Source organism: Schistocerca cancellata, chromosome 12, assembly GCF_023864275.1.
Source record: "Schistocerca cancellata isolate TAMUIC-IGC-003103 chromosome 12, iqSchCanc2.1, whole genome shotgun sequence".
In the NCBI taxonomy this organism is placed as follows: Eukaryota; Metazoa; Arthropoda; class Insecta; order Orthoptera; family Acrididae; genus Schistocerca; species Schistocerca cancellata.
Genome location: NC_064637.1, coordinates 100,807,340 through 100,820,456, shown reverse-complemented (window position 1 = coordinate 100,820,456; position 13,117 = coordinate 100,807,340). Strand labels below are relative to the sequence as shown.

The window sequence follows — 13,117 nt, the reverse complement described above, 5'->3', positions numbered from 1 at the left end:
CATCCTCTTCTCCAAAGCAGGCGACAAAGGCTCAATAATATTGTGAGCTGGTGGCTGTGGTAGCGAGGATAGATGCGACAGTTGGTCAGCGTGCTCACGAAACCAGTCCTGGACGATGTGAGTGGTGTGAACAGGGGCTCTGTAGTCTTGTAACGCTGCTACGGTCACAGGTTCGAATCCCGCCTCGGGCATGGACGTGATGTCCTTAGGTTATTTAGGTTTAAGTAGTTTTCTAAGTTCTAGGGGTGTGCGGTTCAGTCTACAACTCCGCGGTGAGACCAAAAGGTCTGAACGTCCGAAACAGTCACTGACTCACGACCAATTGCAAGTTAACAGATTGAGTCGATCAGTAGGTTTCTTGTAAAGAAGTGACCGCCATAATGTCTCGTTAGCTACACGAAACACGCCACGCGGAGTTTATGTACGAGACGAAATGTTCACACGCTAATATCTCCTCACAACGCTCAAACTCTCATAAAATACTAAACACCGTCGTTTTTCGTCACCGACACGAGAATTTCTAAATTTTGGTACAAATTCGATCAGTGCAATTTAACACAGGGGTTTACCAAAAGACGGCTACCTTGCAACTATGTCCATTCGTAGGTCTGAGGCACTAAGCGGCGGTCAAACGAGCAGCAAGTGATGAATTCCTGTTGGCTAGCATGTTAAGTAACCAATCAGATCGCCTCGAGCACCGCTACACTGCCGGCCGGAGTGGCCGAGCGGTTCTAGGCGCTACGGTCCGGAATCGCGCGACCGCTACGGTCGCAGTTTCGAATCCTGCCTCGGGCATGGATGTGTGTGATGTGCTTAGGTTTAAGTAGTTCTAAGTTCTAGGGGACTAATGACATCAGATGTAAAGTCCCATAGTGCTCAGAGCCATTTGAACCATTTGAACCTATACACTGGGCTATTTCTAATGCCAGTCAATCAGATTACCACAAGCAAATTAGACTAGAGATCTCGTAATCCCGAAATTAATGAAAACAAAATACGACTCCTCTCCACAAAATAAATTACTAATAAATTTAATACTCAATGCCCCTTCTGGCTGCCTTTTCCAAAATGAAGGTCACTCGATCATGCGACACAATGCCCCCATTGCACAACATATTTCTTACGTACACATTTACATGGTTTTAATAAAATATCATATTCTTACTTTAAGTATGTGCACTATGCACTCTCTCAGTCACGCGACAACACTCACACAACCAAAACACTGTTAAATAATTATTACTCAAAGTACTTCTAATGACGTCGGAAACCTGTGGTAATGAAACTAAAGAAAATCCCAGAAAATTGGACGATATGAAAAAAAAAATGGTTCAAATGGCTCTCAGCACTAAGGGACTTAACATCTGGGGTCATCAGTCCCCTAGAACTTAGAACTACTAAAAGCTAACTAACCTAAGGACATCACAAACATCCATGCCCGAGGCAGGATTCGAACCTGCGACCGTAGCAGTCGCGCCGTTCCGGACTATGTGAACGTATCATCTTAGTCGTAATTTCAATTGATGCTACAAGTGAATACATGACAGTCACTAACTCAGTTTCACAATGCCAGCACGGTTATTATGTGTTTTAGGTAAAAATTTATAACTCCGAATGTACTGAAGTTATTGATTTGAAATTTTAACAGTGCGGTTGTGTTATGCACGGAATTTAGTACACTGAGTATTAAAAAACGACTCTGAGCTCTATGCGACTTAACTTCTGAGGTGATCAGTCGCCTAGAACTTAGAACTAATTAAAGCTAACTAACCTAAGGACATCACACGCATCCATGTCCGAGGCAGGATTCGAACCTGCGACCGTAGCGGTCTCTCGGCTCCAGACTGTAGCGCCTAGAACCGCACGGCCACTCCGGCCGGCTGAGTACTAAAAATCTCGAATAATATTTAACAGTACTTCAGATTCATAGAGAGTATATATACAAGGGTTGGTACTTCAATAGTGGCAACTATTCAGTTACAGCTCGTGCAAAACAGATACGTGTTTCAAAGTTTTTACTGACCTTCAGAGTAGTCACCAGCATTGTGTATAACTCGTTGCCAGCGATGTGGAAGTCGTAGGATACTCTTAGCAGTGCCAGTTGTGTTGACAGTTGGAGCGGCGCGCTCTATTGCCCGACGAATTTGAAGCAGTTCTGAAGCGAATGCCGTGAAGTATTTCCTTCAGTTTAAGAATCGAGTTGTACTCACGAGAGTTTTAGTCAGGGGAGTGCGGTAGGTGGTATGGCACTTAGCAGCCCCATCAGTCAAACAAATCAGTAACAGCTTGCACTGTACGTGCTTGAGCATTGTCCCGCAAAATGATGGTCAGCTCCTGCAGAAAGCGTCATCACTTCTGTCTCTATGCTGTTCATTTTTGGAACACAACCTACGACCAGCTTAAAGACAGAAGCGACGATACTTTCTGCAGTACCTGAACGTCATTTTCAGGACAATACTCAAGCACGTACAGTGCAAGCTGTTACTGATTTGATTGACTGATGGGGCTGCTAAGTGCTATACCACCTTCTGCACTCTCCTGACTTAGGCCCTCGTGAGTACAACTCGATTTCTAAACTGAAGGAAACACTTCACGCCATTCGCTTCAGAACTGCTACAAATTTGTCGGGCAATAGACCGCGCCTTTCGAACTGTCAACACAATTGGCACTGCTAAGAGTATCCTACGACTTCCACATCGCTGGCAACGGGCTATACACAATGCTGGTGACTACTTTGAAGGTCAGTAACACCTATCTATTTTGTACGAGCTGTAAATAAATAGTTGCCACTGCTAAAGTTCCAACCCTCGTTATACGTAATGCACGCAGCGTTAGTCGAGTACACAGCTCGTCCGGCACAGAAGCCAGCGTCATCTGTGACGGCGTGAGAACCTAAAATCTGCTAACCTGCCGGCTCCACAGCAGGTAACGCTTTCATTGCAAGATGACAACGTAATAATTCGCTACGTTGCACAGTAGAAGGGAAGCGTGGGGAACGTGGTCACCGCCCCCGCCACCCCGCGGCCCCTGCGAGGAGACGTGAGGTGAGGTTAGCGGCTGACCTGTTGAGCTGCGGTCCGCTCACTGGCTGACCCCGGGGTCAGGCGCTCCATCACTCCGACGTGGGACCCGGCGCCGCTTCCACTCTTCCGGTTCCGCAAACAGCGGCGTGAGAATCAACGTCCCGCCATCGTGCAGCCACGTAAATACTCGGCCAGCCATTGTACAGTCTTAGCAACACGCTGCCTGTAACCGCAGATGGCTCCACCCGTTCAAATTCCACTAGCGTATGAAACGCAGTTCTCTGCGTAAATTTACAATGAAATGAACACCCTTAGCTGCTTACAGGCGTTGACATACGTGGCACAGATGAAAATGTTGAAAGGTGGCTACACTGAGCCACAGCGCCATAGATCGCGCCAGAGAGTATTGTTCCGCCGCCTCCACTGGCAGTACTTATTGAGACGTAGCGGCAGGCAGTTCTTACCGAGAAGTTGTGGTGGAGACTGCTTGTCGTGAAGTCAGTGTGAGATGTGGTAGTGGAGAGTGTTGTTCCATGTTTTATGCAGTGGTTTGATGGGAGAGATAGCAGATGTTGTTCTAATGGAGATATTGTAATGGTCAGAGTGCATTTCGTCAATATATATGGAGGTAATTTCTTTTATTCTTTTATTCTTTCAGTGACCTGAATAATGTGTCATTACAGGTTCAGTCAACAAAGCATCTGGCGTGTGTTCTTGTATTAGAGTGTAATTTTGGTTTTCTCGCACAATTATAGTATTTCTAATTTTCTTTTATTACGTCAGTATAAATGGTATTTAAAATTTCTTGTCTTGTTGAAGAAGAACCGTGCCAGATGTGTACATTGAGTCATACTTCCACACACAGAACAGCTACACTTGTGCTATGTTGGCTTCGTAGATTTTATAGTTGCTGGGGACTTAATTAGTTAATTGTGTTAACAGAAATTTTCTTACATTCTTTGTTGTCATTCTATGCAGTCAGATAGCGTAACAATTAATTGTCAGGGCCAGCCGTTTACGAGACTTGCGTAATCGGACTAACAACAAAAAAAAATTTGCATTTTTTTTATTTAATAAAGCCCCCATGCAATGTGTGTCCCGACCGGGACTCGAACCCGGGATCTCCTGCTTACATGGCAGACACTCTATCCATCTGAGCCACCGAGGACACAGAGGATAGCGCGACAGCAGGGATTTATCTCTGGCACGCCGCCCGCGAAACACACATTCTCAACGTATTGTCCCGCACTACATTCGTAGTGCCCCCGCCCATTATACTCATTACTCGCGGCGCGTTGCCGATTCCCGTAAGAGTTCGGGCACTGTTTGTGCATCCGCACAGAAGAAGATGGTCAAATGACAGGTGAGCCTTATAGTATCTGTTCTTTCGGACATGTCCGAAAGAACAGATACCATCTTCATATGAAATGGGTGATCAAAAAGTCAGTATAAATTTGAAAACTGAATAAATCACGGAATAATGTAGATACAGAGGTACAAATTGACACACATGCTTGGAATACATGGGGTTTTATTAGAACCAAAAAATACAAACGTTCAAAAACGTCTGACAGATGGCGCTTCATCTGATCAGAATAGCAATAATTAACATAACAAAGTAAGACAAAGCAAAGATGATGTTATTTACAGGAAATGCTCAGTATGTCCACCATCATTCCTCAACAATAGCTGTACTCGAGGAATAATGTTGTGAACAGTAGTGTAAAGCATGTCCGGAGTTATGATGAGGCATTGGCGTCGGATGTTGTCTTTCAGCATCCCTAGGGATGTCGGTCGACCACGATACACTTACGACTTCAGGTAACCCCAAAGCCAATAATCGCACGGACTGAGGTCTGGGGACCTGGGAGGCCAAGCATGACGAAAGTGATGGTTGAGCACACGATCATCACCAAACGACGCTCGCAAGAGATCTTTCACGCGTCTAGCAATATGGGGTGGAGCGCCATCCTGCATAAACATCGTACGTTCCAGCAGGTGTTTATCAGCCAGGCTGGAGATGATGCGACTCTGTAACAAATACCTCTGAGCACTATGTGACTTGACTTCTGACGTCATCAGTCAATTCTGTAACATATCGGCGTACCTCTCACCCGTCACGGTAGCAGTTTTGCTGTCCAGCGCCATCTGTCGTAAATTTTGTGACATTTGTTTGTTGTCATTCCAAGCATGTGTGTCAATTTTTACCTCTCTATTTACATTACTCCGTGGTTTATTACGTTTTCAAATTTATACTGATTTTTTAATCACCCGGTATATATAGTCATTATGGGTCGCCCCAAAAGTCGAAAGTGCGTCAGAGACCCAGTTTAGTGAAGGGTATGGTGATTCTCGCGTTCGACTGTGTTGGTGTTATCGTAACGCATTACGTTCCTCCACGGCAGACCGTTAATGCACAGTATTTCTGTTCGTTTTTGTAGCATCACCTGCGACCAGCTTTGCAAAAAATGCGGCGACACTTTCTGCTCAACCCACCCATCATTTTGCACGACAATGCGCGGGCGCATACAGCGCAAGCTGTGGCTGCTCTGTTCGGTCGATGGGACTTGGAAGTACTGTACTATCCACCATACTCCCCGGACTTAAGTCTTTGTGACTTTGATTTGATTCCGAAGATGAAGGAACCACTTCGTGGCATTCGCTTCAGAACTGTTCCAGAAATTCGGCAGGCAGTAGACGGTCCATTCGTACCATCAACAGAACAGGCTCTGCTAATGGTGTATCACACCTTCCACATCGCTGGCAACGAGTCCTACACAACAAAAAATGGTTCAAATGGCTCTGAGCACTATAGGACTTAACATCTGAGGTCATTAGTCCCCTAAGAACTACTTACACCTAACTAACGTAAGGACATCACACACATCCATGCCCGAGGCAGGATTCGAACCTGCGACCGTAGCGGTCTCGCGGTTCCAGACTGTAGCGCCTAGAACCGCACGGCCACTCCGGCCGGCTGTACACAACACTGGTGACTACTTTGAAGGACAGTAACAGGTGCAAACATGTAACTCTTTTGTATCGGTTACGAATAAATAGTTGCCACCATTTAAGTTCCAACCCACTGCCTCTGGAGTGTTTCACCTGTGCGTTGCCCCATGACACGCATATCCTCTCAACGCATCGAGCGACCTGTCATTCTTCGACAGCGAACAGCGTCAGATGGGAAGCTTTCGGCAGGTGCGCACCTCTCCGTGGGCTAACGTCAGGCGTTGTTTACAAGACCCCTCTCTCTCTCTCTCTCTCTCTCTCTCGCTCGCTCGCTCGCTCGCTCGCTCGCTCGCTCTTTCTCCCAACTCCGCCGCCGCCACCGCACAAGAACTTTTCAATTAAGTCCGCTCGCCGGAGCATGGTGCGTTCTTGCTTCCCGTGGACGGGGAGGGGCAGACTAAGCGTGGAGCTGCGGAACACAGCACGGCAGCAGAGGCCAGCCGCGTATAACTGGCAACTGGCTAAAAAGAATAACATAAAAGTGGAAGAGAGAGAGAGAGAGAGAGAGAGAGAGAGAGAGAGAGAGAGAGAGACGAAGAGCAGCAAGGCATGGAAATGAGGAGGGAGGGAGAGGGGAGGCAAAAAATAAGAGGGAGAGCAGAGAGAGATAGGCAGCAACTTGGCGTAAACAGCTGCTCCGGACCGCCTCAGCCCCGAGCGAACACGGAGCGGTAAACACAGCTTATCTCCTAGCGGGCGATATTGCGCCCTTCTTAAATTCCGCTGCTCTGCTAACGGAATTAAGCGCACGCTAACAGCTCTGCGTCTCCAGTCTGCAACACAGATGGATCTTGTGAAACCTGGTATTCATCCGCTGGCAAGGTTACACACGTTTTCAGCGACATACACTACTGGCCATTAAAATTGCTACATGACGAAGACGACGTGCTACAGACGCGAAATTTAAAAGACATGAAGAAGATGCCGTGATATGCAAATGATTAGTTTTTCAGAGCATTCACATGAGGCTGGCGTAGGTGGCGACACCTACAACGTGCTGACACGAGGAAAAGTTTCTTACCGATTTCTCATACACAAACAGCAGCTGACCGGCGTTGCCCGGTGAAACGTTGTTGTGATGCCTCGTGTAAGGAGGAGAAATGCGTACCATCACGTTTCCGACTCTGATAAAGGTCGGATTGTAGCCTATCGTGATTGCGGTTTATCGTATCGCGACATTGCTGCTCACGTTGGTCGAGATCCAATGACTGTTAGCAGAATATGGAATCGGTGGGTTCTGGAGGGTAATACGGAACGCCGTGCTGGATCCCAACGGCCTCGTATCACTAGCAGTCGAGATAACAGGCGTCTTATCCGCATGGCTGTAACGGATCGTGCAGCCACGTCTCGATCCCTGAGCCAACAGAAGGAGACGTTTGCAAGACAACAACCATCTGCACGAACAGTTCGACGACGTTTGCAGCATCATGGACTACCAGCTCGGAGACCGTGGCTGCGGTTACCCTTGACGCTGCATCATAAACAGGAGCGCCTGCGATGGTGTACTCAACGACGAACCTGGGTGTACGAATGGCAAAACGTCATTTTTTCGGATGAATCCAGGTTCTGTTTACAGCATCATGATGATCGCAACAGTGTTTGGCGACATCGCGGTGAACGCACATTGGGAGTTTGTATTCGTCATCGCCATACTGGCGTATCACCCAGCTTCATGGTATGGGGTGCCATTGGTTACACGTGTCGGTCACCTCTTGTTCGCATTGACGGCACTTTGAACAGTGGACGTTACATTTCAGATGTGTTACGACCCGTGGCTCTACCCTTCATTCGATTCCTGCGAAACCCTACATTTCAGCAGGATAATGCACGACCGCATGTTTCAGTTCCTGTAAGGGGCCTTTCTGTATACACAAAATGTTCGACTGCTGCCCTGGTCAGCACATTCTCCAGATCTCTCACCAATTGAAAACGTCTGGTCAATGGTGGCCGAGCAACTGACTCGTCACAATACGCCAGTCACTACTCTTGATGAACTGTGGTATCGTGTTGAAGCTGCATGGGCAGCTGTACCTGTACACGCCATCCAAGCTCTGTTGGACTCAATGCCCAGGCGTATCAAGGCCGGTACTACGGCCAGAGGTGGTTGTTCTGGGTACTGATTTCTCAGGAGCCATGCAACCAAATTGCGTGAAAATGTAATCACATGTCAGTTCTAGTATAATATATTTGTCCAATGAGTTCCCGTTTATCATTTCTTCTTGGTGTAGCAGTTTTAATGGCCAGTATTGTATATGGAATTCTTCTGAATAAGCGGCGTGTGCAGGGTTTCTGAAGGTTTAGGAGGTCGTTTTTATCCAGTATCAGTCCTTTCATTTTATGTCAGGGTGCGGTATAGATTAGTGAAATTCGAGTAAATCATTTCGATTTACTTTCACAGTAATATTTGTATAAACTGGTTTTACGAGCAACTGAACTTCGTGTTTACATTTTCTAATCACAATAAAACATTTAAATATTTCAAATAAGTTTTTCATTTTATAAAATGAAATCCCATAAATTCAAGTTATTCTAACAAGCATATAAAAAGACTTAACCCACAAATAAGTTTCTGTCATTGTCTGTTTTCCTATATCTTGTAAATCCGAGTGTGTCGAGGGTTTCCGCGGAAGTTGTATCACGGCAAAAAGTACGGGGAGATGTGTGATATTCGTGTTCGATATTCTGTGCTAAAAAGTAAAAAACTGAAACTGAACTAAAACATCGATCAAAAATAGAACTTAAAATTACTTCATAAAATCACCAGTTGCCCATGCGGCATACAAAAAAAAAGAAATATCCGGGCCTCTAACGGAGTGATTACAATCAACTTTCATCGAGAGCAATGATCCCAAGAAGGTAAGGAAAACTTTTGTTTCGCTTCCTGGTCTTGCATAACTTTTTGAAATATTGCAATAAACTCGTTACTTTGAAGTAAATTGTAGTTACTGTAATGAAATAAACTTCGTCGTCGAGAATGAGTTGTTACGTCCTGTAATGGGACATCCTCCTCCACCATTACTTTTCTTCAACACTACTTATCGAAATCCGTATTACTTTTCGAATTTTGGACAGGTCAATATTATCTCAGTTGCCTCTCTGAAAACCTTCATGTAATTTTTTTATACACAGTATGCTATATTTCGAGCTTCTGCTACCCTATAGTACAGAAGATAACTCAAAGAAACATGCACTGCTATGAAAATAAATTACGCTTATATTCAAAGACAATAATTATTCTGAAGTCCCCTGAACATTACAAGAGGCTCAACGTATCCTCAAGTGGCGAGGGATGGCAACATGTTATGCATCCAGGAAAATCGTAGAACATCACCGTTTCGTTGGTCCAGGGGTTACCGTGCTATATAATTTTTTTTTGGAAATTTGGGGCAAGTTCCTATGGGAGAAAACTACTGAGATTATCGGTCCCTAGGCTTACACGCTACTTAATCTAACTTTAACTTACGCTAAGGACAACACATACACCAATACCCGAGGGAGGACTCGAACCTCCGACGGAGGGAGCCACGCGAACAGTGACAAGGAGCCCCTGCCGGCGCGGCTACCCCGCGCGGCGTGCAATATAGTGTTATGTCCATAGCGCCGCTACAATGGCAGGTTATCAAGATTTAAGTGAGTTTGAACGTGCAGCTATAGTCGGCGCACGAGCTATGGGACACAGCATTTCCGAGGTAGCGATAAAGTGGGGATTTTCCCGTACGACCATTTCACGAGTGTACTGTGAATATCAGTAATCCGGTGAAACATCGAATCTCCGGCATCGCTGCGCCCATTAAAAGATGTTGCAAGAACGGGACTAACGACGACTGAAGAGCATCGTTCAACGTGACAGAAGTGCAACCCTTCCGCAAATTGCTGCAGATTTCGATGCTGTGTCATCAACAAGTGTCAGCCTGCCAATCATTCAAAGAAACATCATCGATAGGTGCTTTCGGAGCCGCAGATCCACTCGTGTACCCTTGATGACTGCACTACCCAAAGCGTAACGCCTCGTCAGGCCCGTCAAGACCGTAGTTGGTCTGTTGATGACTGGAAACATATTGCTTGGGCGGACGAGTCTTGTTTCGAATTGTATCGAGCTGGTGGACGTGAACGGTTATGGAGATAACCTCATGAGTCCATTGGACCCTGCATGTCAGCAGGGGACTGTTCAAGCCTGTGGAGGCACTGCAATGGCGTGGAACGTGTGCAGTTGGAGTGATGTGAGACCCCCGATACGTCTAGACACGACTCTGACAGGTGATACCTGCGTAAGAATCCTGTCTGATCACCTGCATCCATTCATGTCCATTGTGCATTCCGACGGACTTGGGCAATTCCAACAGGACAATGCGACAACCCACTCGTCCAGAATTGCTACAGAGTGCGCAGGTTCGAATCCTGCCTCGGGCATGGATGTGTGTGATGTCCTTAGGTTAGTTAGGTTTAAGTAGTTCTAAGTTCTAGGGGACTGATGACCATTGATGTTAAGTCCCATAGTGCTCAGAGCCATTTGAACCATTTGCAACAGAGTGGCTCCGGGAACACTCTTCTCAGTTAAAACACTTCCGCTGGCCATGAAACTCCCCACATACTACTGCCCATTAAAATTGCTACACCACGAAGATGACGGGCTACAGACGCGAAATTTAGCCGACAGGAAGAAGATGCTGTGATATGCGAATGATTAGCTTTTCAGAGCATTCACACAAGGTTGGCACCGGTGACGACACCTACAACGTGCTGACATGAGGAAAGTTTCCAACCGATTTCTCATACACAAACAGTAGTTGACCGGCGTTGCCTGGTGAAACGTTGTTGTGATGTCTCGTGTACGGAGGAGTAATGCGTACCATCAAGTTTCCGACTTTGATAAAGGTAAGATTGTAGCCTATCGCGATTGCGGTTTATTGTATCGCGACACTGCTGTTAGCAGAATATGGAATCGGTGGGTTCAAGAGGGTAATACGGAACGCCGTGCTGGATCCCAACGGCCTCGTATCACTAGCAGTCGAGATGACAGGCATCTTATCCGCATGGCTGTAACGGATCGTGCAGCCACGTCTCGATCCGTGGGTCAACAGCTGGGGATGTTTGCAAGACAACAACCATCTGCACGAACAGTTCGACGACGTTTACAGCAGCATGGATTATCAGCTCGGTGACCGTGGCTGCGGTTACCCTTGACGCTGCATCACAGACAGAAGCGCCTGCAATGGTGTGCTCGACGACGAACCTGGGTGCACGCATGGCAAAACGTCATTTTTTCGGATGAATCCAGGTTCTGTTTACAGCATCACGATGGTCGCATCCGTGTTTGGCGACATGTCGGTGAACGTACATTGGAAGCGTGCCATCGCCATACTGGCGTATCACCCCGCGTGATGGTATGGGGTGCCATTGGTTACACGTCTCGGTCACCTCTTATTCGCATTGACGGCACTTTGAACAGTGGACGTTACATTTCAGATGTGTTACAACCGTGGCTCTCCCCTTCATTCGATCCCTGCGAAACCCTACGTTTCAGCAGGATAACGCACGACCGCATGTTGCAGGTCCTGTACGGACCTTTCTGGATACAGAAAATGTTCGACTGCTGCTCTGGCCAGCACAGTCTCCAGCACCAATTGAAAACGTCTGGTCAATGGTGGCCGAACAACTGACTCGTCACAATACGCCAGTCACTACTCTTGATGAACTGTGGTATCATGTTGAAGCTGCATGGGGAGCTGTACCTGTACATGCCATTGAAGCTCTGTTTGACTCAGTGCCCAGGCGTATCAAGGCCGTTATTACGGCCAGAGGTGGTCGTTCTGGGTATTGATTTTCCAGGATCTGTGCACCCAAACTGCGTGAAAAGGTAATCATATGTCAGTACTAGTATAACATATTTGTCCAATTTGAATACCCGTTTACCATCTGCATTTCTTCTTGGTGTAGCAATTTTAATGGCGAGTAGTGTATTTCTGCATGTCGCCAAAGATGTGACAATCACAAGGTGACAGATCCGAGCTGTACAGAGAACGTTGTGGTGTTTACCAACCAAATCGGTGAAGCGTAGCCTTCGTCTAATTGGCAGTGTGGGGGCCTAGAGTTACCGTGCAACAGGATGTTTCCGACCTAAAGCATTCCTTGGCGTTGTGACTTTATGGCGTGTTGCAGCCTCCGCAAGGTGTCTTCACAGCACTGGAGATTGATAACTCGATGAGCAGAGGGCCACTGTAGTCGAAAAAGAAGGTCATCATGACCTTACGTAGTGCTACCATTTCGAGCCAAAGGGCAAACGTGAAAGCCAACAGTGGAAACTTTCCACATTTCTCCCACCAGAGAAATCCAAAGCTGTTCACACAAGTTCGCCCCCATATGCGAAGGACGTCTTCATAGGATGGGTGGGGGTAGCAGGTGTTAATTGTATGAAAGTCGGATTTTTTTACCAAATAGCTCGTTAATGACAGTCCTTCCTTTGAAGATGTCCTCTGCTGATAGTGACGTAACACTGGGCTTCTCACAAAAAAAAAAAAAAAAAAAAAAAAAATCTTTTGCCATGAAAGAACCTCCTCAGTCCTTATACGCCGGCCGGTGTGACCGAGCGGTTCTAGGTGCTACAGTCTGGAACCGCGCGACCGCTACGCTCGCAGGTTCGAATCGTGCCTCGGGCATGGATGTGTTTGATGTTCTTAGGTTAGTTACGTTCAAGTAGTTCTAAGTTCTAGGGGACTGATGACCTCAGATGTTAAGTCCCATAGTGCTCAGAGCCATTTGAACCATTTGAGTCCTTATACAGTGTGAAATGGTGACTGAGAAGAGTGTCCTGAACAACATTACATTAGAATTTACGTGATTTTCATACCACCATACCAATAATTATAGCTATTATAAGTCGTGTGATTTTAGATTGGGTAGGTCTTCCAAGTAAGTGTGGTAGGAGCAAACTATTAATGTTTATTTCCTCCTGGGCAGCATGTCACGTCTTAAAATGCTGATAGACGCAAAATGGTTAGTCTATACTCACAAGCGCAGTCCGCTTAGTGGTGCAGTTATGACCGTACAGAAAACGTCAGGTAATAACGCTTTAACGTGTCTGC

General features: G+C 46.4%; 1 protein-coding gene and 1 non-coding gene across 2 annotated transcripts in view; both read right to left on the bottom strand.

Annotated features, from left to right (window-relative positions):
- LOC126109486 (homeotic protein proboscipedia) overlaps window positions 1-13,117 on the bottom strand; it is a 145,934-nt gene that overhangs the window by 32,298 nt on the left and 100,519 nt on the right. The gene's annotated exons all lie outside the window — the stretch shown is intronic.
- On the bottom strand, window positions 4,118-4,192 carry Trnat-ugu (transfer RNA threonine (anticodon UGU)). Its single transcript has one exon. It is a non-coding gene; the product is annotated as a tRNA-Thr (tRNA).